At 47.5% G+C, this 25,489-nt stretch overlaps 1 pseudogene; it reads right to left on the bottom strand.

Annotated features, from left to right (window-relative positions):
* Window positions 1–408: 408 nt before the first annotated feature.
* LOC129137427 (eukaryotic translation initiation factor 3 subunit C-like) lies at window positions 409–24,521 on the bottom strand (annotated as a pseudogene).
* Between the last annotated feature and the right edge of the window lie 968 nt (window positions 24,522–25,489).

Genomic DNA, 25,489 nt, shown 5'->3' with positions numbered 1-25,489 from the left:
ATGGGTTCAAGCGATTCTCCTGCCTCAGCCTCCCAAGCGGCTGGGACTACAGGCATGTGCCTCCATGCCCGGCTAATTTTTGTATTTTTAGTAGAGAGGGGGTTTCACTATGTTGGCCAGGCTGGTCTGAAACTCCCAACCTTGTGATCTGCCCACCTGGGCCTCCTAAAGTGCTGGGATTACAGGCATGAGCCACTGCGACTGGCCTTTTAAAACACCCATTATAACTTATGTTACTATAATTTTCTGTTAAATGTCAAAAAGCAGCAGGCTCTTTGAGGTCAGGAACGTGTTCAATTCACCTCTTCATCTGAGCCTTGTGTCTGTCATGTGGTAGCAGCTCAGAAATATAATCAGCAAATGAATGGGCTCAACACACCTTTGTGGCAACAAGCAATCAACCAGAACAACTTTAAACAGACCTTTAGTGACCGAGATGTGGTTTAGGACTTCAAGGTTGGATGGCCTAGGCGGGAAACAGAGTGGAGAGCTCAGTAGGCCGTCTGAGACTGCTGCTGGCGGTAGCCACCGCGGCGCATGTAGCCCTCGTTTTTGCGGTAGCCGTCCTTCTGGTCTGTAGGAGAGAGATGGGAAGGAAGGGCAGGGAATGCCAGGTGAGAGGCGGTGAGGGCACCAGGAGCTGGGCAAGGAGAGGAGCCGAAGTACTCACCTCGGAAGTAGCCCCCGTAGGTGCCCTGCTTGTGGTCAAACACCCGTTCGTTGTTCTCCACCAGGCTGCCCAGCTTCTCGGCCAGCTGCAGAGCCAGGTTCTGCTGGGCAGTGGGCTCAGTGCGGTGCATCACCACTGTCTGTGTTGGCTGGTCCAGGGAGGCCTGACAGGCGCCAAGGCAGAAGAGGGGACATGACACAGATCAGGCCCCTCTGCTCCAATCCCTCCATGGCTCCACCTGCCCGCTTCCCACCCCGGCCCCTACCATCAGCTCCTCATTAATGATCATTTTGCTGATGATGGAGTGCACAGTGGGCAGATCCAGCTCAAACATGTCTGACAGCATCTCCATGCTGGGAAGAAAGAAGGCAGAGGGCAGGGGCAGTCAGGACACTTGCCCACAAGGCTGGGGCCCTTCTGTGTCCCCAGGGCCCCGCCTACCTGATGGAGTCATAGACACTGCTGTAGGTGAAGAGGTAGGTCCTCAGTGACTCTTCCTGGATCTTCCTGTGGGAAGAGGGGACAGAAGACACAACAGGGCCTCAGGGAAGGGGACCAACCAGTCTCTTCTTCCCCGACCCATCATGGCCTCTCTGTCTGCTCACCTAACCAGCATGGTGCGGACTTTGTCAGCCTCGGGGAAAAGGTCCCACACTTTCCCATTCATCTTCTCATTGATGATAAAACTGTGACAGGTCTTCCAGTCACCCATCTTCATGGCCTTGGAGGCAGCGACCACATGTTCCCGCATGGACTCAGGGGGACCTGAAAGGGTGGGAATGAGGCAGGGCCTAGGGAACTTGGGACAAGTTCCATTAGCACTCTTTAAGGAGGAACAGAGGCTGGAGGAGCAAACCATACTAGAGACTCTCCCCACCTCTCCACCAAACAGCCACGTAGTCGCCCAAGCCACTCCATCTGCACAAATGTTTGAACTCAATCAGTCCATAGATGCACTTCAGGGGACTGCCGAAACCCTCAAAAATGTTGACAAATTGTGCACATGTCCTCATGTACATTCTTCCTAGGAAAAAGGCCCACAGCTTTCATCAGATTCTCGTCAGCTTCCTTGACCTAAAAACACCTCTTCCAGCCAGGCGTGGTGGCTCACACCTGTAATAATCCCAGCACTTTGGGAGGCCAAGGCAGGCGGATCATCTGAGGTCAGGAGTTGGAGACCAGCCTGGCCAGCATGGCAAAACCTCGTCTCTACTAAAAATACAAAAATTAGCCAGGCATAGTGGCACACGCCTGTAATCCCAACTACTCGGGAGGCTGAGGCAGGAAAATTGCTTGAACCCGGGAGGCAGAATTTGCAGTGAGCTGAGATCTTGCCACTGCACTCCAGCCTGGGCTACAGAGCGAGACTCTGTCTCAAAAAACAAAACAAAACAAAACAAAACAAAACCACCTCTTCCAGCTCAACTGGAATGGAATTTACCAACCCTTCCTCACTCACATCACCTTCATGAATGGTGCCATTCCCATGCATCAATTACACTGTTGCCAGCTTATTATTCTTCCAAGCAGCTCACTTCTTTTCCTTAAAAAACTTAGCCCCGGTCAAAATTATCTCTAAAATCACAAGTTGATATATTAATTATGAACTCAGGCCCCCAAATACAATCCTAAGACAAGCCAGGAAGGTAAGACATGGTACGCCATAGTAACTGGAATTCAGGGTAGACAAAGTGCAAAAGTTCTACGGCTAGAAATGGGTGGCAGACAGTGAAACACAAACACGCAGACTCCACAGCAAGAACGGCAAGCTCAATGCGAACGGGGATCAGGTCCAAATGGAACCATAGGAGCAGGGCTAAGTGTAAGAGTGTAAGGAGAGGCACACAGCCCTCCTGGATGAACCTCCATTTTAACCATATTAACACTTGCAAAAGGCAAGGTTGGTCTGGGTGCGGTGGCTCACACCTGTAATCCCAGCACTTTGGGAAGCCGAGGTGGGCGGGCCACCTGAGGTCAGGAATTCGAGACCAGCCTGGCCAACATGAAGAAACCCCATCTCTACTAAAAATACAAAAAATTAGCTGGACATGGTGGCGGGGGCCTGTAGTCTCAGCTACTCGAGAGGCTGAGGCAGCAGAATCACTTGAACCCAGGAGGTGGAGGTTGCAGTGAGCTGAGACTGAGCCACTGCACTCCAGTCTGGGCAACAGTGAGGCTCCGTCTCAAAAAAAAAAAAAAAGAAAGAAAAAAGCAAGTTTACGGGCTCAAAGAATATTTCTCTATAGGCCGAACAACAGTGCAGGGCTGATGGAAACTGGCTTTTGGAACCACTGTAGGGAGAAATTGAGAGGCAGGGACTGTGGAGAAGCAGACAGCCCTTTCCCATCGCTGCTACTTCAGCTCCAGCCAAGGCTAGCTCTGCAGGAAGGCAGGGCCAGGAGCAACAGATTGCCAATATTCTAAGACATGAAAATTCCGATTTTCATGGGAAATTTCCCCGCAAAGTAAATCTCACTACATAAGCCAAACAAAATGTGCCTAAGGGAACTTGCCCTTTAGCCCAAACATATACATGACCAGGAGAGGACAAATCTGTAGGGGGATGTGGCTGTGGACACTGGGCTCAGCTCACTCGTCAAGCCCTCCTGTGGGCCAATGTCACAGGAAGGGCGCAGCTCAATTCCTTTCCAGTGAGTCACCACTCACTGCAACCCTGCAGGATCTGTCTTTCAAAAGGGGCCAAAGGAATCAACATTAGCCTCTTGAACGATAAGGCTCTATGATAGTTGGTTTGGCTGGAATATAATGTACATGAAGGGAAGAAAAGGGAAAGAAAGATCAGAGGTACACATGAGCTGCATTAAACTCGGGCAAGTCACTTAACTTCTCTGTGCCTCAGTTTCTCCACTGGGAAAAAGGGTATTACTAGTACCTACCGGCATAGGGTTATTACTAATGCAGATTAAATAATTATTTGTAAAACACTTAGCACAGTGCCAGGCAGAGGAGGTGTCATTAAATCAGATGGAGTCGAGTGGTGGGAGAGTTACTCCCTTCACTTCTCTTAATCCTTATGTGTAATCAGGGAGCGAGGCAGCCTGCTGAACCCTGGAGCTCCACACTCACCCAGCAGGGGCTGTCGCTCGCCCACGCGCAGCTGGTGGTGGAACTGCTTGCTGATCATGCGTCGGCGGGCATCGCTCTCATGGGCGGCCATGTAGGGGATCTCCAGGAGCATGGCAGACACCAGGTAGACACACTCCAGCAGCTCCAGGTTGATGTGCAGGTGGAAGGGGACCTGACGGCGCCGCTCCACCTTCTCCTGCTCCTGGTTGCGCTCCTGCAGGCTGCGCAGCAGCAGGCCCTGGCCCAGAAGCTCCTTGGCTCGGCCACTCGACTGGATGTCCAGCAGGGCGTTGTGTGCATCCTTGGTCAGGCCTTGGCGGAAGGCACAGATGCCCAGCTGCACCATGGTGCGGTTGTAAAGGATCTGGGGGCAAAGGGTCATAATGCACTCAGAGATGACAGCTGCAAGACAAGTCTTCATTTATTCCATAACTAAGCCGGGTGCAGTGGCTCACACCTGTAATCCCAGCACTTTGGGAGGCTAAGGTGGGAGGATCACTTGAGCCCAGGGGTTCAAGATGGGCCTGAGCAACATGGAGATACCCCATCGCTAAAGATAAAAAACAAAAACAAAACTAAACAAATCTACTTCAAGTGCCTACTATGTGCTGAGCACTAGGCTGGGGAGGGAGAGCAAAATAGACAAGTCCCCAGTCTGCATGGAGCTTATGTCTAGGGGTGGGGTGTGGTGGGCAAGAGAGCTGCACTACGAGGATGGTGACTCATGCTGAGAAGAAAAATAAAGCAGAGGACGGAGCCAGGAAGGCAGTCTGTGCAGTGGTGGAGGCTCAAATGTTCATATAACTACAGAAGGCCTCATTGGGAAAGAATGTTTGAATAAAGACCTAAAGAGAGAGCAAGTCATGCAGGCATCTGGGGAAAGAATATCCTATAAAAAGGAAAAATAAACGCAGTGATCCTGTGGAAGAACCGGGCCAGGCATATTCAAGAAACAAGGGGCGTGACACAGCTAGGGCTGGGAAAAGATGCCACCACAAGCTGGGGGATGGGCGAGCACCAGCCATTTATGAGTTTTTTTTTTTTTTTTTTTTGGAGACGGAGTCTCACTCTGTCACCCAGGCTGGAGTGCAGCGGCGTGATCTTGGCTCATTGCAAGCTCCGCCTCCCGGGATCACGCCATTCTCCTGCCTCAGCCTCTCCGAGTAGCTGGGACTACAGGTGCCCGCCACCACGCCCGGCTAATTTTTTGTATTTTTAGTAGAGACAGGGTTTCACCGTGTTAGCCAGGAAGGTCTCGATCTCTTGACCTCGTGATCCACCCGCCTCGGCCTCCCGAAGTGCTGGGATTACAAGTGTGAGCCACCGTGCCTGGCCTTGTTATGAGTTTTAAGACAAGAAACCATGGGAAGGTTTTGAGCAAACAGGTAATATGATCTGACATAACTGAACAGGGTTAATCTGTATTATGAACAGAACAAAGGGACTGAAGGGACACAAAGGCAGATGATGGTGGCTTAGAGCAGAGGGTACAAGCAGAAGTGACAGAAGTGTTCTCATAATGGACTGTGAACAGGAATGGCTGGGGAATCAGATACAGTATATGAGGGAAAAGTTCGAATCAAGAATGACTCCAAGGTTTCTGGTCTAAGCAACTGGGAAGAGGGACTTGGCACTAATTAAGACAGGGGAGACGGTAAGTGGTACAAATCTTGGGGGAAAAGGCTAAGTGTAGTCATAACAACAAAAATGTGGAGATCAATACCAGTCATAAGCTTACATGCAAAAAGCCTTAATAATGTTAGCGACAGAATCCAGCAATATATAATATAAAAGAGACAATATACATGACCAAACTGGATATATTTCAGGAATAAAAGGTTGGTATAAAAATGTAATGAACTCGGCTGGGCGTGGTGGCTCATGCCTGTAATCCCAGCACTTTGGGAGGCCGAGGTGGGTGGATCGTGGGGTCAGGAGTTCAAGAGCAGCCTGCCCAACATGGTGAAACCCCGTCTCTACTAAGAATACAAAAGTTAGCCGGGTAGTGGTGATGTGCACCTGTAATCCCAGCTACTCGAGAGGCTGAGGCAGGAGAATTGCTTGAGCCTGGGAGGCAGAGATTGCAGTGAGCCGAGATCGCGCCACTGCACTCCAGCTTGGGTGACAGAGTGACACCCTTTTTCAAAAAACAAAAAACACACAATAATGAACTCATAGTTATTCATTATATGAATAGAATGAAGGAGAAGTAACTGGGTATTTCTTTTCTTTTTGAGACAGTCTTGCTCTGTTGCCCAGGCTAGAGTGCAGTGGCATGATCGTGGCTCCTGCAGCCTCGACCTCCTGAGCTCAAGCAATCCTCCTACCTCAGCCTCCTGAGTAGGTGGGACTACAGGCGTGCACCACTATGCCTGACTCGTTTCTGTATTTTTTGTAGAGACAGGGTTTTGCTATGTTGCACAGCAATGAAGATAGTATGGGACTTGCATAAGGACAGACAAAAAGGTAAATGAATGGGACAGAGGGAATGACCTGAAAAACACCTACTCTTATAGGTAATGTGGTTTTTCATATTGTTTTCCACAAAGACACCAAAGCAATACAATAGGGGAAAGGAAGTCTTTTCTACAAATGATGCTAGAACAACTAGGTATCCATATGGAGGAAAAAGAAACCCTGATCCCAACCTCACCAGATGCAAAAATCAAACCAAGACCAACTATAAGACTAAATGTAAAAGCTAACACCCATAGCAACTTACAAAAAAAAAAAAAGAGAGAAATTTAAAAAGTCTTCATGAATTTCAGTTAGGCAAAGGTTTTTTAGACAGGATCCAGAAAATAATTACTATAAAAGAAAAAACTGGGCCGGGCGCAGTGGCTCATGCCTGTAATCCCTGCACTTTGGGAGGGTGAGGCAGGCGGATCATGAGGTCAAGAGATCGAGACCATCCTGGCCAACACGGATACTAAAAAATAAAAAAAATTAGCTGGGCATGGTGGTGGGCGCCTGTAGTCCCAGCTACTCGGGAGGCTGAGGCAGGAGAATTGCCTGAACCTGGGAAGCAGAGGTTGTAGTGAGTCGTCAAGATCGCGCCACTGCACTCCAGCCTGCCGACAGAGCGAGACTCCGTCTCCAAAAAAAAAAAAAAAAAAAAAATTCTGACACAGGACTAGCTATCCAGGATAGATAAGGCACTCCTACAACTCAATAAAGTGAACAATCCAATTGTTTTAAATGGGCAAGAACTGACTAGATATTTATTATTTCATGAAAGATAAATGGCCAATAAATATAAAAAAGTAAAAAAGTAGCCAATATCAATAGTCACCAGGGAAATGCAAACTAACACCACAATGAGATACCATTAGACAACCAACTAAAATTTAAAAGACCTTTGAGTGGCCGGTTGCGGTGGCTCACGCCTGTAATCCCAGCACTTTGGGAGGCTGAGGTGGGTGGGTCACCTGAGGTTCAAGACCAGCCTGGCCAACATAGTGAAATCTTGTCTCTATTAAATATACAAAAATTAGCCTGGTGTGGTGGCACGTGCCTATAATCCCAGCTACATGGGATGGTGAGGGAGGAGAATGGCTTGAACCTGGGAGATGGAGGTTGTAGTGAGCCAAGATTGCACCACTGCACTCCAGCCTGGGCAACAGAGTGAGACTCTGTCTCAAAACACACACACACACACACCCTAAAAGATACACACCCCCTAAAAGATACACACACACACACCCCCTAAAAGAGACACACACACACACACACACACACACACACACACACACACCCCTAAAAGATCTTTGAGACCAGCCTGGGCAACATAGTGAGACCCTGTCTCTACAAAAAATAAAAAACTAGCCAGGCATGGTGGCACATGCCTGTAGTCCCAGCTGTGGTGGCACATGCCTGTAGTCCCAGCTACTATGGAGGCTGAGGTGGGAGGATCACTCGAACCTGGGAATTTGAGGCTACTGCGGGCCATGATCATGCCACTACACTCAGTCTAGGTGACAGTGCAAGACCCTGCCTCAAAAAACAAAAACAAAAAAAAGTTTAAAAGACCAATACCACCGCCGGCATGATGGCTCACTCCTGTAATCTCAGCACTTTGGGAGGCTGAGGCAGGCAGATCACTTGAGGTCAGGAGTTTGAGACCAGCCTGGCCAACATGGTGAAACCCTATCTCTACTAAATTACAAAAATTAGTCAGAAGTGGTGGCGGGCACCTGTAATCCCAGCTACTCGGGAGGCTGAGGTAGAATCGCTTGATCCTGGGAGGTGGCAGTTGCAGTGAGCCAAGATTGCACCACTGCACTCCAGCCTTGGCGACAGAGCGAGACTCCCTCTCAAAAAAAGACCAACACCACCAAAAGTTGACAAGGAACTCCCAAACACTAGCAGGAGTGTAAAATGGTATAACCACTTTTGAGTTTCTTACAAGAATGTTCACAGCAGCTTCATACATTAGAGCCAAAAACTGGAAATAAACTGGGTGTCCGCCAAGAGGAAAACAGACACAGTGATATGTTCATACCATAGAATAAAAACACAAACAGGAGGGCTGTTTAAAAACCAGCATTACCCCCAGACAGGTTCACCAGGTGCTCTACACATAAACATTTCCTAGTTGCCTCAAATATACTTTTACGTGATCTACACTTCCAGACACAGCTTTTTTTTTTTTTGAACAGTCTTGCTCCATTACCCAGGCTGGAGTGCAGTGGCACAACCTCGGCTCACTGGAACCTCTGCCTCTTGGGCTCAAGCACTACCAAGCCTGGATAATTTTTTTTTTGACACGAAATTATGTGTTTACATGCAGGAGGACTGCAGGATGCTGGCAACTGGGAAAGACCAAGTGTCTACTTAAATTTGCACCGGCCAGACAGGTGGCTGTTCTGGTTAAGCCAGTTTGCCAAGAGGCCAGGGGCCTGGCAACTCCTTCACCTCCAAGGCCTCCCCATCCTACCTGCACTGGCGGGTCTGCATGCTGAATGTTGTCCTGCAAGTGGCTCATGAGCATGAGGTCGCGGGCCTGGTACCAGCGGGAGTGCAGAGCATGGTGGTAGATGTGGCAGAGGATGGCGCATGTGCGGATCCGGTCTGTGCGGTCCTTGGCGTAGATGTACTTGCACAGTCTCTCCATCAACACAGCCGAGTCCTCGCCCTCATTTTCTGCCTGGTCTTGCTCAGACTGGGGAGGAAGGGAGGTTATTTGCAAAGGAGATCCAGCTTTAAAAGGCACAGGCTCTAGCAACTAAAGATGAGACTCTATCCAGTCTCATTCTAATACCTCAGTTTCCCTCCCTGCTCCACCTGCGGAAGTCTAGAGAGTAACAGATTTGCTGTCAAGTCCTGACAGAAGTGGAGGACAGGTGGACACACCCATTCCCCTCTGCCATGACTGCCACGTGCTCACCTTTGAGGAGCCCTCAGGCGGGGTCAGCTGCCGCTGATGGGCCTTGTAATCAAACTTGTAGCAGGTGTGCAGGATGCGCAGCAGGTAGATGCGGCAGACCTCCTCGGTAGTGCCCTTCTCCTCCAGGTAGCGCTGCACACGCTCGATGATGGCACACACCTGGGCCTCATCCTTCAAGTGCTCCACGTACTCTGGCAGGGAGAGCACCCACCCTTGTCTCAGCTGGGCAGCCAGGCTTTCCCATCTGTCCCCACTCATTCCAATCAACCCGTCCCTCTTCTGCACCCGTCAGAAAAGTCTAGTCAGTGTGCCCCAGAAAGGCCATCTCCCACTCCCAGGACCCAGAACCTTCCAGTCCCACAGCTTAGGAAAAAAATCCCAACTGCCAACCTCTGCCAATAAGGGTCTGCCAGGCCTGGCCCTTGCCTGGTCTCCCACGATTCTCCCTCTGGCTTCCTGTGCTGGAGTCCCACTGGCCTTTTTACTCCTGGAACATCAAGCTCGCTCTCTGCTCCTCCTGTCAGGCGCTGTCTTCAGCTGATTCTTCCCCTAACTCCTCCTCATTGGATCTCACCTCAGGTGGTCCCTACTTAAGGGTGCTTTCTCCAGCTGTTAGCTACAGCAGCCACCCCTCCAGCCACTTCTTACCACAGGGCCCTAGTTTAACTCTGAACTTTATATCATCTAGGATTATTATTATTATTTTTTGAGATGGAGTTTCACTCGTTCGCCCAGGCTGGAGTGCAGTGGTGTGATCTCAGCTCATTGCAACCTCTGGCCCGCTGGGCTCAAGGGATTCTCCTGCCTCAGCCTCCCACATAGCTGGGATTTACAGGTACCTGCCACCATGCCTGGCTAATTTTTGTATTTGAGTAGAGCCAGGGTTTTGCCACGTTGGCCAGGCTGGTCTCAAACTCCTGACCTCACGTGATTCACCCACCTCGGCCTCCCAAAGTGCTAGGATTACAGGCGTGAGCCACTGCACCTGGCCCAGAATTATCTTAATATCATACTATTTTTTTTTTTTTTCTTTTTGAGATGGAGTCTTGCTCTGTCACCCAGGCTCGAGTGCAGGGGTGTGATCTTGGCTCACTGCAAGTTCCGCCTCCTGGGTTCATGCCATTCTCCTGCCTCAGCCTCCCGAGTAGCTGGGACTATAGGCGCCCAGCACCACGCCTAATTTTGTGTGTGTGTGTGTGTGTATTTTTAGTAGAGATGGGGTTTCACCGTGTTAGCCAGGATGGTCTCGATCTCCTGACCTCGGGATCCGCCTGCTTCGGCCTCCCAAAGAGCTGGAATTACAGACGTGAGCCACCACGCCCGGCCATATCTTACTACTATTATATTTCAAACTGCCTTTCTCCATCCAGCACCAAAGGTAAGCTTTTGGCTGCCTTGTTAATCACTACACCCTTGACTTGATGGGCACATTCACACTTTTACTGAGTAAACTATGCTGCACTTTCACACCCCAATGCCTCTCATCCAAGCTAAACAAGAGAAGTGAATAGATGCCTTACCCCAAAGGTTCTCAAAGTATAGCCCTGAGACCAGCAACCTGGGAGCAGGCTAGAGGTGCAGGTTCTCAGGCCCCACTCAGACCTATGGAATCAGAAACGATGGGACTGGGAGCCAGCATCTCATCAGGCCCTTCCGTGTGAACGCTAGGTAGGTAAGTTGAAAGGCTGGCTTTTCAAGCACTCTGACTTAGTATAATCCTCACAAAGCTCTAAACCTAGTAATATTCCCCACAATTTTCCTCTCAGCAAAGCCCACGCTTGCTCAGGCTCACCTTGGGAGTGAGGGTCAGTATTTTGCATTATTTTGGTAAATTCTTCATCCATTCGTTCCACCAGAGTTAGGATGCAGCCACGGACACGCAGTGGCTGAAAAGGAAGGCGAAGGAGGAGTCAACAAATTAGCCCAGATCTCAGTCTCAAACCTCAACCCTCGGGTCCCACTGAGCCTTCCCAAAGCATAAAATACACACCTCCAGTTATCCTGCCAACTCCTCCCTTTACCTGGTCAGCGTTGTGCAGGTTCTCACTCTCTTCCAGAATATTCTCTCCAACAAAAATGTTGGGATTTGCAAACAGGATATCCATCAGCTCATTGATGCAGTCCAGGCACTTCCCCACATCTCTGGCTGCCAAGATTTCAGGCCACATCAGAGTCAGAGGTGTGAAGGTAGAGTAAGCGGATGCCTCCCCCTTCAGCAGGAATCATGGGGCCTTCCACCACCAAGACTGCCTCCATAGCCCCTGAGTCTTAAGATGCTAGGTACCTTCTTCCCCCAACCCACCGGCGATGCCCTGAGATGAGCCTCTTCACTGCTCTCACCTTCATGTAGGTTGCCAGGTTGGGGTTGTAGTCATAGAGAGAGGCGATGATATTGAACTTGATCTTGACAATGACGCCCTCTCCCAGGTTGTTTTCCGCTGCAATCTGAACCAGCAGTTGCAGCAGCTCAATCTGGGCAGCATTAGAGGGCCAGAGAGCTGGGTGAGGCTTTGGAGACAAATCACAAAGTCTCTCCCAGCATGCCCTCTTCAGATAACACGCCCTCCTCATCACCCATATCCCTGCTTCTCCTTTATAAATTCCAAACAGAAGCAACAATAATCCCAACCATCCTGGAATGCTGTGAAATGCTTCACACCTACCACCATCCTCTGTTACCTAATAACTAAAGAAGGTAAACACTCTTACTTTTTTAATCTTAAAAAAAAAAAGCCACGTGTGGTAGCTCATGCCTGTAATCCCAGCACTTTGGGAGGCTGAGGCAGGCGGATCACTTGAAGTCAGGAGTTCGAGACATGGTGAAACCCCATCTCTACTAAAAGTACAAAATCAGCCAGGGATGGTGGCGGGTTCCTGTAATCCCAGCTACTCAGGAGGCTGAGGCAGGAGAATCGGTTGAACCCAGAAGGCAAAAAGGTTGCAGTGAGCCGAGATCGTGCCAGTGCACTCCAGCCTGGGCAACAACGAGACTCCATCTCAAACAAAAAAAAAAAAGAGGAGAACATTATCTCATTGTATAGATGGGAAAACAGACCCAAAACGTTAAGTGATTGGTTTTAAGTCACAAGAAGAGTAAACAGCAGATAATGGACGGGGATGCCCCAAGCATACAATTCCCTCTACTACAGCCACACACAGACCCTCCCAACAATCCCTTCCCCCAACCTCCACCCTCTGCCACCCTGCAATCCCACTGCCCAGGCCCACGAATCTTACCGATCAGTTCCCTTCTTGCCTCGTGCCTGTAGGATCTCATTCAGTTTCTTGATAACAACAGCATGGGTGATCTCAGTTCCCTTGGCAAACATTTTTGGCTTCTCCTGTATCAGTACATATCCTGTCATGTGCATGCCAGCGGGAAACTGTCCTTGCCTTTTCCCCACAAGGGGACCTTTATGTCCTCCCAAACTGTTCCCCAATTCATTTTACCTCTGAAACCCTCACCTTAACCAACGGCACTCCGCCCCGGACCCTTTCCCACTCCCCGCCTTCATTGTCCTCCTCCTCCTCATCCAGGCGCTTGGATTTCCTGTCGTGCTTCTTCTTAGCTTTGTCCTCCCGTTTCTTCTCGGCTGCCTTCTTGTCCTCATCTGTGGTGGGTGCCCTGCCGACAGACATGGGAGAAGATGACAGATCAGCCCCTCCCCACCTCTAAGGCTTCTTCCTCCCATCAACTTCCTCTTTTCCTCCAGCAGCTCCTGGGTCCAAGTTATGCTCTACAACAATGACCTAGAGGGCACAGTGAACCATAACCATAGCCATCTCTAATAAGACAGAGTACTAACCAGGCCACTGTAGACATATTAATAGAAACAACCTGTCAGCTAGGCGTGGTAGATCACTTGACGTCAGGAATCCAAGACCAGCCTGGGCCACATGGTGGAACCCCATCTCTACTAAAAGTACAAAAATTAGCCAGGCATGGTGGTGCACGCCTGTAGTCCCAGCTACTTAGGAGGCTGAGGCACGAGAATCACTTGAACTTGGGAGGCAGAGAAGGCTGCAGTGAGCCACAATCATGCCACTGCACTTAAGCCGGGGTGACAGAGCAAGACTCAGTCTCCAAAAAAGCAAAACAAAATAAAACAAAAGAAAAAAAAACCAACCTGTCATTTTGCTCCAAAGCTAACATCTACAGTTTTCCAAAGAATCCACAAACAACTTATTTTCTTTGATACCAGCTGCTTTCTCCAGACTGACCAACTAATCAATGAATCAGTTCCCCCAAATATATAAAAACATTTTTTTCTTTTTTACTATTCCTAAACTGTTTTATCCCTTTCTCTCCTCTCTTGACAACCGATTAATCTAAATTCTGAATTTTAAAAAAATGTTCATTACAAAAAAGGTCCCCACAAAACAGAAAAAGATCACCAGCTACCTTGAAATGGTCTTAGGCTACTGGATGTTGCCTGAAACCATCTCCAGACTTGAGTATGTATTTATGTAACAAAATACAAACCAAATGGCAAAGACAAATTACTTCAAACTTTGCACAGATACTGAAGAATAAATCTTTCCAGAAAGACTCAACATTTTTGAAAACTCATATGTAATGACCATAATCTACCATTTCAACATTTATAAATAAATTTCATTTTCACTGCTTAAAAGGTTTGAATATGTTTTTGGAATAGTCTATAAGTTTACCAGTTAAATTAAGTCTTCCCTTGCCAGAAGACCAATGCCATAACTCTCAACAGAAGTGTATGGACTGGCCAAGCACGGTGGCTCAAGCCTGTAATCCCAGCACTTTGGGAGGCCGAGGTGGGCGTATTGCTTGAGCCCAGGAGTTTGAGACCAGCCTGGGTGACAAGGTAAAAAGCCCGTCTCTATTAAAAACAACAACAACAACAACAACAACAACAAAAGCTTATGGATCTTTCCCCCGTACCACTGCAAGACTCTAATGATGACTCACTTTATAGGTAAAATCCTTTGCAAATATGCAAAGCATGTTCATTAAACTAAAACCTCTTGGTCCAAACCATCTGTATAGCTCTGAGATCAGAAGAACTAAAGCTATTTTTAAAAATGAATGCTTCAAAAGAACTTAAACTTCCTTGGCTAAAGTATTACTTCTAGCACTAAAGATAGTATGATACACACCTCAAAAGGGAAATGTACTATTGCATGAAATTCTAACGGAAAGACCTAAGACTTGGCTTGACCTCTCCTATGACAGATTATACTCTGGTATATTCATATCTTGTTAGAAATTGTCAGATAACAAATGTTTATATCCTCAGCTATATAATCAACAGATAAAAGCAACATTTCTAAACGAGTATTACCTCTACTTAATACATAGTTAAGAGACTAAAAACTCATTATTGAGAGACACCAACGGAAGTCAGGCCTAACTACACTGCAGAGGACCACACCATTTTCCCGTGCCTTCCCAACCACAACTACTGATGGAAAGCCCTAGATGTATACCCTTGCTTAGGATCCCAACTCGGACATTCAGTCTCACTAGAGATCCTGGGGTTCACTTAAAAAACAAAAACAAAAACAAAAAAACGCCTCCAGAATCAGGTAACTCTTAGAAGTAGACAGCAGCTCTGTAAGAGTTCACAGGTCGCTGGGCGCAGTGGCTCACGCCTGTAATCCCAGCACTTTGGGAAGCCGAGGCAGGCAATCACGAGATAAGGAGATCGAGACCATCCTGGCTAACATGGCGAAACCCCGTCTCTACTAAAAATACAAAAAATTAGCCAGGCGTGGTGGCACGTACCTGTAATCCCAGCTACTTGGGAGGCTGAGGAGAACTGCTTGAACCAGGGAGGCGGAGGTTGCAGTGAGCTGAGATTGCACCACTGCACTCCAGCCTGGGCAACAGAGCAAGACTCCATCTAAAAAAAAAAAAAAAAGAAAAAAAGAAAAAGAGTTCACAGGTCAATCATGACATCAGGTATAGATGAACTTCCCCCAATACCTTCAGATCACCATAAGACAACAGATGGCCTTATCCCACATCAAAGAGGCTGAAGCTCATGAGAATAAACCCACTCCTTTACAAGCTTGTTTTGACCAAAAGATGAAGGCTGAGAAATGCTGATGACGGAAAGGGTATATTTAGACTGGCTGAATCTGGAGTTGCTGAAAACCCTTACTGGCAGTGGGCCTATCGTGTTTTCTAGAGCATCCACCAACCCTGGGTGGCATACTCAAGGAGAGTTAGTATCAGAGTTTACACAGAAAAACGGGCAAACAGAATCCACTGTTCTGTGGTTTTGCCCTCTCTCCTTGTTCCTCTTTCTCCTATATAAATCCTGCTTTTGTTCGGTTGGAAATTAATCTGAAAATGTCTCCCTTGTTATACAAGTGAAATAGTGTCTGTGAATTATTCTTCTACACTACAAAGCCACAAACTCTCAATGTCAAAAAGATTCTGACACTTGAAATTCTAACTTTATTTTCTCAAGGGTTTTCCTCAGAACATTGATTCAACTAATTTTAGATTTTTCTGATTAGGTATACAAGTTAGTTTATAGGTTAACAAAAAAAATGTGGCTGGGTGCGGTGGTTCACGCCTGTAATTCCAGCACTTTGGGAGGCTGAGGTTGGCAGATCACGAGGTCAGGAGATCGAGACCATCCTGGCTAACACAGTGAAACCCCGTCTCTACTAAAAATACAAAAAAATTTAGCTGGGCATGGTGGCAGGTGCCTGTAGTCCCAGCTACTCAGGAGGCTGAGGCAGGAGAATGGCGTGAACCCGGGAGGCGGAGCTTGCAGTGAGCCGAGATCGCGCCACTGCACTCTAGCCTCGGCAACAGGCTAGTGTCTCAAAAAAAAAAAAAAAAAAAAAAAAAAAATTCAAGGATAACCTCTAAAAGCATAGCATGTCTAACTCCCAAACCAGCAGAGAAAAACAAAATGAATAATAAGAAAATATATATAACTAGAAACGGGGAAAAAAAAAAGAGGATGAGAAAATACATGTAGGCTAGGTGTGGGGGCTCGTGCCTGTAATCCCAGTACTCTGGGAGGCTGAGGCGAGCGAATCATCTAAGGTCAGGAGTTCAAGACCAGCCTGGCCAACATGCTGAAACCTCATCTCTACTAAAAATATAAAAATTAGCTGGGCGTGGTGGTGCTCACGTGTAGTCCCAGCTACCCAGGAGGATGAGGCCTGAGAATCACTTGAACCCAGGAGGCAGAGGTTGCAGTGGGCCAGGATTGCACCACTGCATTCCAGCCGGGGCAACACAGTGAGACTCCTTCTCAAAAACAAAAACAAAAAACACACAAATAAAAGAAAAATAAAATACAGGCTGAATATCCCTTATCTGAAATGCTTAGAACCAGAAGTGTTTCAAATTTCAAATAATTGCATATATATAATGAGGTATCTTGGGAAGGGCTCCAAGTCTAACTATGAAATTTGTGTGTTTCATCTACACCTTATACAAACAGCCTGATGGCAATTTTACATAGTATTTTAAATAACTTTGTGCATGAAACAAAGTTTTGACTGCAACCTGTCGCATGAGGTCAGATGTGGAATTGTCCACTTATGGTGCTCCAGAAGTTTCAGACTTTGGAATTAGAGATGCCCAATCTTTAGAAGACAGAATGAATTTCAAAATAATTATGATGAAAGAAACTACCCCCTCCAAATTATATACCGTTGATTCCATTTACATAAAATTCTAGAAAATGCTAACTTACCTAGTGACAGAAAGCAAATTAGTGGTTGCCCAGGGATAGGGTGAGGAAACTGAGGCAGGGAGAAGTATTACAAAGGGGAAGGTGGAAATGTTTAGGTGTGAAATTTTTAGGATATTATGTTTTGATTGTGGTGAGTTCTATGGGTGTAAACATATGTCACAACTTATTAAATGTAACTTTAAGGCCGGGTGCGGTGGCTCATGCCTGTAATCCCAGCACTTAGTGGAAGGCCAAGGCGGGTGGATCACGAGGTCAGGAGATCGAGACCATCCTGGCTAACATGGTGAAACCCTGTCTCTACTAAAAGTACAAAAAATTAGCCAGGCGTGGTGGCGGGTGGCTGTAGTCCCAGCTACTCAGGAGGCTGAGGCAGGAGAATGGTGTGAACCCGGGAGGTGGAGCTTGCAGTGAGCCAAGATTGCGCCACTGCACTCCAGCCTGGGCGACAGTGCAAGACTCTGTCTCAAAAAAAAAAAAAAAAAAAAAAAAAAACTTTAAACAAGAGCAGTTATTGTATGTCATTTACACCTCAATAAAGCTATTACAAAATTTAAAATAAAGAGGATAAACAGAAAGTATAAGATATCATAAAATGGTAAGAATAAATACATTGATAACCACAACAGGCTGGGCGCAGTGGCTCACGCCTGTAATCCCAGCACTTTAGGAGGCCCAGGCAGAAGGGTTACTCGAGCCCAGGAGTTCGAGACCATCCTGGGCAACAGGGCAAGACCCCATCTTGATAAAAACTAATTATGTAGACACATATATAAATAACCATCATATATATGTAAATAACTATAATAAACGTAAATGAACTAAATTGCCAGAGAAGCAGAGATCAAGTTCTGGCGGTCATTGCACAATGTGAACGTACTAAATGCCACTGATTTGTATACCTGAAAATGGTTAAAATGGGAAATGTTATGTATCACAATAAAAGAAAAAAAAAGCAGAGATTTTATGAGATTAAAAAAAAACAAACCAAAAACCTAGCTGTGCTTAAGAGACACTCTTTTTTTTTTTTTTTTTTTCCTGAGACGGAGTCTTGCTCTGTTGCCCAGAGCTGAAGTGCAATGGCGCGATCTCGGCACACTGCAACCTCCGCCTCTCGGGTTCAAGCAATTCTCCTGCCTTAGCCTCATGAGTAGCTGGGACTACAGGCGCAGGCCACCACACCGGGCTAATTTTTTTGTATTTTCAGTAGAGATGGGGTTTCACCATGTTGGCCAGGCTGGTCTCGAACTCCTGACCTTGTGATTTGCCTGCCTCCGCCTCCCAAAGTGCTGGGATTACAGGCGTGAGCCACCACGCCCAGCCAAAAAACACTCTTAATCATACAGCATGGCAGAGTTAAAAATAAAAGGACAGGAAACGTCCTTTTCATAAACATCCTTTATCAGGTAGAGGGAAGCTCCCTTCTATTCCTAGCTTCAGTCTTTTATCATGAAAGAATATTAGGATTTTTTTCAAATGCTTTTTTTTGCATCTGCTGAGATGACTCTACGGCTTTTGTCTGTTATTCTATTGATATAGTATATTAGTTGATTTTCATATTAAAACATCCTGCTATTATTGGGATAAATCCTACTTGGTTATTAAATTTTTTTTAAAAACTTTTTTGGGAGATGAGCCCACCCATCCTCCATCCCCCTACAGGCAAGGAGAGGGTGCTCCCATATAATCCTTATTGTATGTTGCTGTGTTTGGTTTTCTACTATGTTGTTAAGAACTTTTGAGTCTGTATTTATAAAAGTATAGCTTTATAGTCTTACAGTTTTTTTGGTTTTGTTTCGTTTTCTGAGACAGAGTCTTGCTCTGTCGCCCAGGCTGGAGTGCAGTGGCACGATCTCGGCTCACTGCAACCTCTGCCTCCCAGTTCAAGCGATTCTCCCGCCTCAGCTTTCCGAGTAGCTGGGACTACAGGCGCCGGCCACCATGTCTGGCTAATTTTTTGTATTTTTAGTAGAGACTGGGTTTCACTGTGTTAGCCAGGATGGTCTCGATCTCCTGACTTCGTGATCCGCCCGCCTCGGCCTCCCAAAGTGCTGGGATTACAGGCGTAAGCCACCGTGCCCAGCCTTGATGTCTTAAGTTTAATTTTAGGCCCCATTTGCTCCCTCAGACAGGAGCCTTTGTGTAACACACATGTGCAGTGCACATCACACACCAGAGTCCACACAATGGGAGACTTCAATACACAATTATTCAAAGACAAAAACACAAAGTACAGTAGATATAAAAGACCTGAACCAATAGTAACGCTGATAGTTCTGTAAGATGTCAACAGGTTAAAAAAACGAGTTTCATGATCAAGCAAGTTTTTGAGATGGTTAATAAAACAAAGTTAGGTATATTTATTCTCATGGAACTTTCCAGAGGTGGTTGTAAACCCTCCAAGAAGGGGTGTGATAGACAATGTGGCCCAGACCTTGACCAGTGTTCCCTGAAGCACTGGACAAAAAAGGCCTTCTCAACAAAATGCCCACCAAGTAAGTTGTTCAGCCTCTCTAGACCTCTAGAGGGCTGGAAACTCACTACCTCCCTAAAGCAGCACGACCACAACTTTTAAACACAGGAAAGCAACCTCGAGAGCAATAATCTTCCCATTAAAGGGGTACTATCTGTCTGGGTGCAGTGGCTCACGCCTATAACCCCAGCACTTTGGGAGGCTGAGGCGGGAGGATCGCTTAAGCCCAGGAGTTCAAGATCAGCATGGGTAACATGGTGAAATCTTGTCTGTATTAAAAACACAAGAATTAGCCGGATGTACTGGAGTGTACCTGTAGTCCCAGCTACCCAGGAGCCTGAGGTGGGAAGATCACCTGAGCCCAAGAGGTTGTGGTTACAGTGAGCCAAGATTGCATCACTACACTCCAGCCTGGGAAGAGCGAGACCCTGTCTCAAAAAAAGCACTTTTTATCTGTAGTTTGCGCAAACTGGCTAAGAAAAAATAAATAAAAGCGCTATTTTTAGTGAGCTTGAGATTTCACTCCCATGGGATACAAAAGAGCAGGTATCACTTTTATTTCAAAGGGAGAAACTAAGACTTAAGGTCAAGTAACTTATACAATGTCGTACAGCTCATAAAGGCTGGGAGACAGAATCCACACTGGGATCCTCCCCTATTCTGACTGTCCCAGTAAAGGTCATGAACAACACTTGCGGCAGTCTGTATGCTGTATGTGTACTAAGAAGTTATCGGGAAGGGTAACACAGTAGCAACGCACACTGAGGGCTCACCACACGTCAGTCCTAGATGAACTACTTTCTTACATCACACCTCCCTGTATTCCTGCAGCTATTCTGGAAGGGAGGTTCCCTGCCTTATTTTACAGATGAGAAAACTGAAGATTAGACAGGCTAAGTAGTTTGTCCAATGTCACACAGGTATCGGGTGCCAAAGTGAGATTTGCACCCAATCCACACGCAGTGAGTAAGGCTGTGGGTAAATATTTGGACTCTGGAGCCTTCAATTCTCATCTTTAGGACACATTAGCTTCGTGACTTTAGCCAACTAATGTACTTGACTCTCTGATCCTACTGTAAAATGCTAATAGTTGGCTGCTCCAACCTAAAAGGACTCCATGGAAGAATCAATAACCTTCCAGACAATTAGGAGCTTTCCACCAGTTCCAGTGTAACCCTAGGTCCCACTACTTTCCTTACTTTTTAAGAAATCTTGAGGCCAGCGCGGTTTGTTTCCCTTCTTCCTCCTCTGAGTCGGAATCGGAAGATGTGGAACCTGTTTCCCAGTCTTCATCATCTTCGGAATCTTCTGAGTCCTCATCTTCATCCTTAGAGGGAAGAAAAGAGGATCAGCAAGAAGATAGGGAGATCGACTGGTGTCTCCTCCTTACTAACGCATGTTCGAGATTTATTTTCATGAGTAGAACAAGAGCAGCTACTCATGGAATCAAGATACCAAGGGCTGGGACTCACCATCAAGTCCCAGAGTGATGCTGCAATTTGGCCGCAGGAACACACACAGCTTCCCCCGGCAGAGCTGGGCCCAGATCCCTGTTTGCCCACTGCTCTGATGTAAGAGGAAGCTTGTTCTCAACTCCACTAAATTCCACCCCTCCCAACCCTAGGGGTTTGAGTCTTGTCTTTCTCCCCCAGGGACTCAGGAACTACCTCTGGCAGGAAATCATCCATCTAACCCTGGCTCTTACATCCATCTTTTTGAGGAACTTGCGACTCTCCCCAGAAGGAGCTTCTGATTTCTTCTTCAAGAAAGTTGCAGCACTGACTCCGTCCTCATCCTCATCCTCATCTGAAGAGCCTAGTGGTAATGGAGGGAGAAAAAGATCCCGAATGTTGAAAAGCCAGACTGGAGGGCAGCCAAGAAACCAGGCCAAGGGCAGCACTAACTCTGGACTTCCTATTTGCAACAAAGGTTCTTTTGCTCACCTTCTGAATCCTCCTCATTTTTCTCAGCATCTTCATCCGCAGACTGCTCGGGGTTCTGGACAGAGAGGGATGTGAGAGAACAATCATGGATGCTCTCCAGCCATCAGCCCACCCCACCCCGCCACCCCAGACAGTTCTGTCATCTTCCTGCTCCAGTCACACCTCCCACTAGCAATTCCATCTTTGGGCCTCAGTCACGGGGTCACTGTTCCCAGTTCGGTAAGTGTGCCTCTAGCCTCCCCACCTGCTTGTAGCTTGGGATATGGGACTCGAAATCACGGTTGTATTTTCGGATCTTCTGACGCAAGGTGCTCAGAGCCTTGGCGTTGTTCTTGTTCATCTTCTTCTTCCCTTCCTTATCTTCCCAAAGCTAAAGGGAAGAAGAGGAAAGAAACAGAGAACAGTGATTTGAAACTAAGTAACATTTCCTAAACTCCAGGCTTCTTCTCCACTTTTGAGTCTTGCTATTGGAACACCGCTGGTACTACTTATTAACTACATCTGTTAGCTTATTTTTAAAAGATCCCATACATCCCACCACTAAAAGTACAAAACCATGAATAAGTGGTGGTAATAAATATAGGCATCACACCTCATTAAGATAGTCCTCTAGGTCAGCCAGGATGCGGATATAGAACCGGGGGACACCTTCTTTGTCCACAATGCTTTTGGCCTTCCCATATGCTTTTCCCAGGAGCTCAAACTCTTCCAGGCACTTGGTGACATCACGAATCTTCATGGCATTACGGATGGTCCGGATAAGGTTGGTCAGCTCCTCAAACCTGGATTGGGAGCCCGATACCACATTGAACGTGCCCACCGAGGGAAAACTCACCACTGCTCCCAGAGACTCCTATCACCCAGCCTCCCCACAGCTTCATTGCTCCCAGAGACTCCCATCACCCAGCCTCGCCATGGCTTTACCTCTTGTCCTTGGCACTGCGGACAACTCTCTTGGTATCTTCTTCATCCTCGCTCAGCAACAATGGCCTGTTTGGAAGGAACAGAGGCCATTAACCTCCTTTCCCAGTCTTTCCAAGAGATCCGTATTTCCCTACTCAGGACAGGTAGAACTAAGTAATCCAGGCCATCCACACCACACCCATCCTCTTTTTGACTCCTCCTCAGGGCCACTTCATATACAACTCAATCTTTTAAGTGTACACTAAGTAAGGCCTTTTGCTCAGTGTTGTAGCAACACAAAGATGACATTCACTATCCTCTCAAAAACAAATGAAAGTGCTAATTTACTGTGTAACTAATGACATAGAGACGCAAGTCACCACAGAAGTAATGAATAAAAAAAGAGGTAGAGAAAAATGATACTTGAGCTATAATGAGCAGAAAAGGCTTTAGGGAGGTGGTACCTAAACTAGATCTTAGCAACATTTCCCAAAGTATGAGAGGCCAACAGCAAGGAGAAAGTCTCAATGGTATTAACACCTCCACTGCTAGTATTTTTCTATGATAATAAGACCAGACCACAGGCTCACAGTCAGCAACAGTATCTCTACTCTTTTGGTTTGTTAAGAGATAAGGTCTCACTATGTTGCCCAGGCAGCCTCCAACTCCTGAGTTTCAAGGGATCCTCCCACCTCAGCCTCCAGAGTAGTTGGGACTACAGGCATGCACCATCTTGCCTGCCTCTTTTCCCTTTTTATTATTTTTTGGATTATTTTAGCGGTGTTTTTTGAGGTGGAGTTTTGCTTTTATCGCCCAGGCTGGAGTGCAATGGCGCAATCTCGGCTCACTGCAACCTCCGCCTCCAAGGTTCAAGAGATTCTCCTGCCTCAGCCTCCTAAGTTGCTGGGGTTACAGGCATGTGCCACCACAACCGGCTAATTTTTGTATTTTTAGTAGAGACGGGGTTTCACCTTATTGGCCATGCTGGTCTCAAACCCTTGACCTCAAGTAATCAGCCTCCCAAAGTGCTGGGATTACAGGCTTGAGCCACCTGCCCAGCCTGGATTATTTGGTATTTTATGGCAAATGACACTGGTTTCCACCTGGGGAAGTGATACGAAACCATATGCATATTGGCATATACATGTGCAATACATACTTTTAAAACAGTAGCACAAACGTGGCAGATGTTTAAGAAACACCATTCCAGTGGGGCACAGTGGCTCATTCCTGTAACCCCAACACTTTAGAATGCTGGGCGGGAGGTTCACTTGAGCCCAGGAGTTCAGAACCAGTCTAAGCAACACAGTGAGACACCTTCTCTACAAAAAATTAAAAACAATTAGCCTGCTGCGATGGCGTGCACCTGTAGTCCCATCTACTTGAGAGGCTGAGGTGGGAGGATCGCTTGAGATCTGAAGGTCGAGACAGCAGTGAGCTATGACCCCTCAAAAAAAGAAAAAAAAAAAGGAAAAAGAAAAACCATTCTATTGTTCCAAAGGGTAAAAAAAAAAAAAATTAATGTACAGAAATGGCAGACGGGTATTTACGTAGAGGTGAACAGGCATATAAAATGTTTAAGCACCTGCGTACACAGCAGGTGACCAGACTTCAGAGTCGCATCAGGGGGCTCCCAGATACCAATCAAGCATTTTGCATTTCCTTCTGTGAGCAGTGAGAAGCCACTAAGGACTTCTCGGCGGTAAAATGAGAGGAGACAGGTAGAGGCTGTAGACTTAAGGCCAGTTAAGAAGCTGATGCAACAGATCTGGCTTGGGAAACCTCTGTGATTCTATCCCTTGTGCCTGGTGGGTGGCTACCGGCTATCACAGCCCTCTAAGGCTGTCTCTCTCCAACACCGCTCCGATCCTGCAAACTCCGGTCATTGTCCAAACCCACTCTCCCCGCCCTCACCTCCATCCCTCCCATGTGCACTGCGTTCCACAGCCTGCCTAACCCCGCACTCCCAGAATGGTCACAGCCACAGCCCCCGCAACTCACTGTTTGCCATAGTTGCCTCCGACAGGTTTGGTGACGAGCTCCTCCCCGGACAGGGACGACTCGGACTCGCTGTCCGAACCGGTGGTGAAAAACCGCGACATGGCGACGGCGCGGAGGTGCTACGGCCGGACCTGCGGGGGAGCCAAGGCGTCACCGGCCACGCGAAGAGGCCCGAGCCAACACCTCCCGACGCCCAACCCCTCACCGGCCCCACCCGGACCTTGACCTGGGTCTCCCACCACGAAGCACGAGGCCCAAAAAATACCAACCAGCTGAGCCCGCGAGTCACACCGCAGGGCCCTGACAGCGGAAACGCCGAGAGAGAAGGCGGGTCCTCGCGTCACTTCCGGGAAGCGCCGACTAACTACACTGGGAGACTACAAGTCCCAGTGGCCTTCGCGCCATAAGGGGGCGGGGACAAGCCTGAGGGAACCGGGCGCTGAGACCTTGGCTGCAGGCGTCGCGAATCCTACCGCGCGTTGGTGTCGGGATTTAAAACACGAAGATCGGCGGGGCGCAGTGGCTCACGCGTGTAATTACAGCATTAATAGGCATTAATAGTATAGAAGTAGATAATCCTGCCGGGTGCGGTGGCTCACTCACGCCTGTAATCCTAGCACTTTGGGAGAGCGAGGCAGGCGGATTACCCGAGGTCGGGAGTTCGAGACCAGCCTGACCAATATGGAGAAACCCCATCTCTACTAAAAATACAAAATTAGCCAGGCGTGGTGGTGCATGCCTGTAAGCCAAGCTACTCGGGAGGCTGAGGCAGGAGAATCACTTGAACCCGGGAGGCGGAGGTTGTGGTGAGCCGAGATCGAGCCATTGGACTCCAGCCTGGACAACAAAAGCGAAACTCCATCTCAAAAAAAAAAAAAAAAAAAAAAGTAGACAATGCTAGCCAGGCACAGTGGCTCACTCCTGTAATTTCAACACTCTGGGAGGCTGAGGTGGGTGGATCACCTGAGGTCAGGAGTTTGAGACCAGCCTGGCCAATATGGCAAAACCGCGTGTCTACTAAAAAATACGAAAATTAGCCTGGCACAGTGTCACCTGCCTGTAATCCCAGCTACGTGGGAGGCTGAGGCTGGAGAATCACTTGAACCCAGGAGGAAGAGATTGCAGTGAGCAGAGATCACACCACTGCATTCCAGCCTGGGTGACAGAACAAGACTCTGTCTCAAAAAAAAAAAAAAAAAAAAAAGTAGACGATGCTAGATCTTGCAGGTCTTTATAGGCCTGTGGTTTGGAGCCGCCATCGGCAGAGGTTTTAGGGCAAGGGACTGTGTTACATTTTTCAAGGTGGTTTTGATATGGGAGCGGGACAGGGAA

Source organism: Pan troglodytes, chromosome 18 (genome assembly GCF_028858775.2).
Source record: "Pan troglodytes isolate AG18354 chromosome 18, NHGRI_mPanTro3-v2.0_pri, whole genome shotgun sequence".
NCBI classification, from domain to species: domain Eukaryota; kingdom Metazoa; phylum Chordata; class Mammalia; order Primates; family Hominidae; genus Pan; species Pan troglodytes.
The sequence above is the reverse complement of the archived record's forward strand: the minus strand, read 5'-3'. Positions and strand labels throughout refer to the sequence as shown.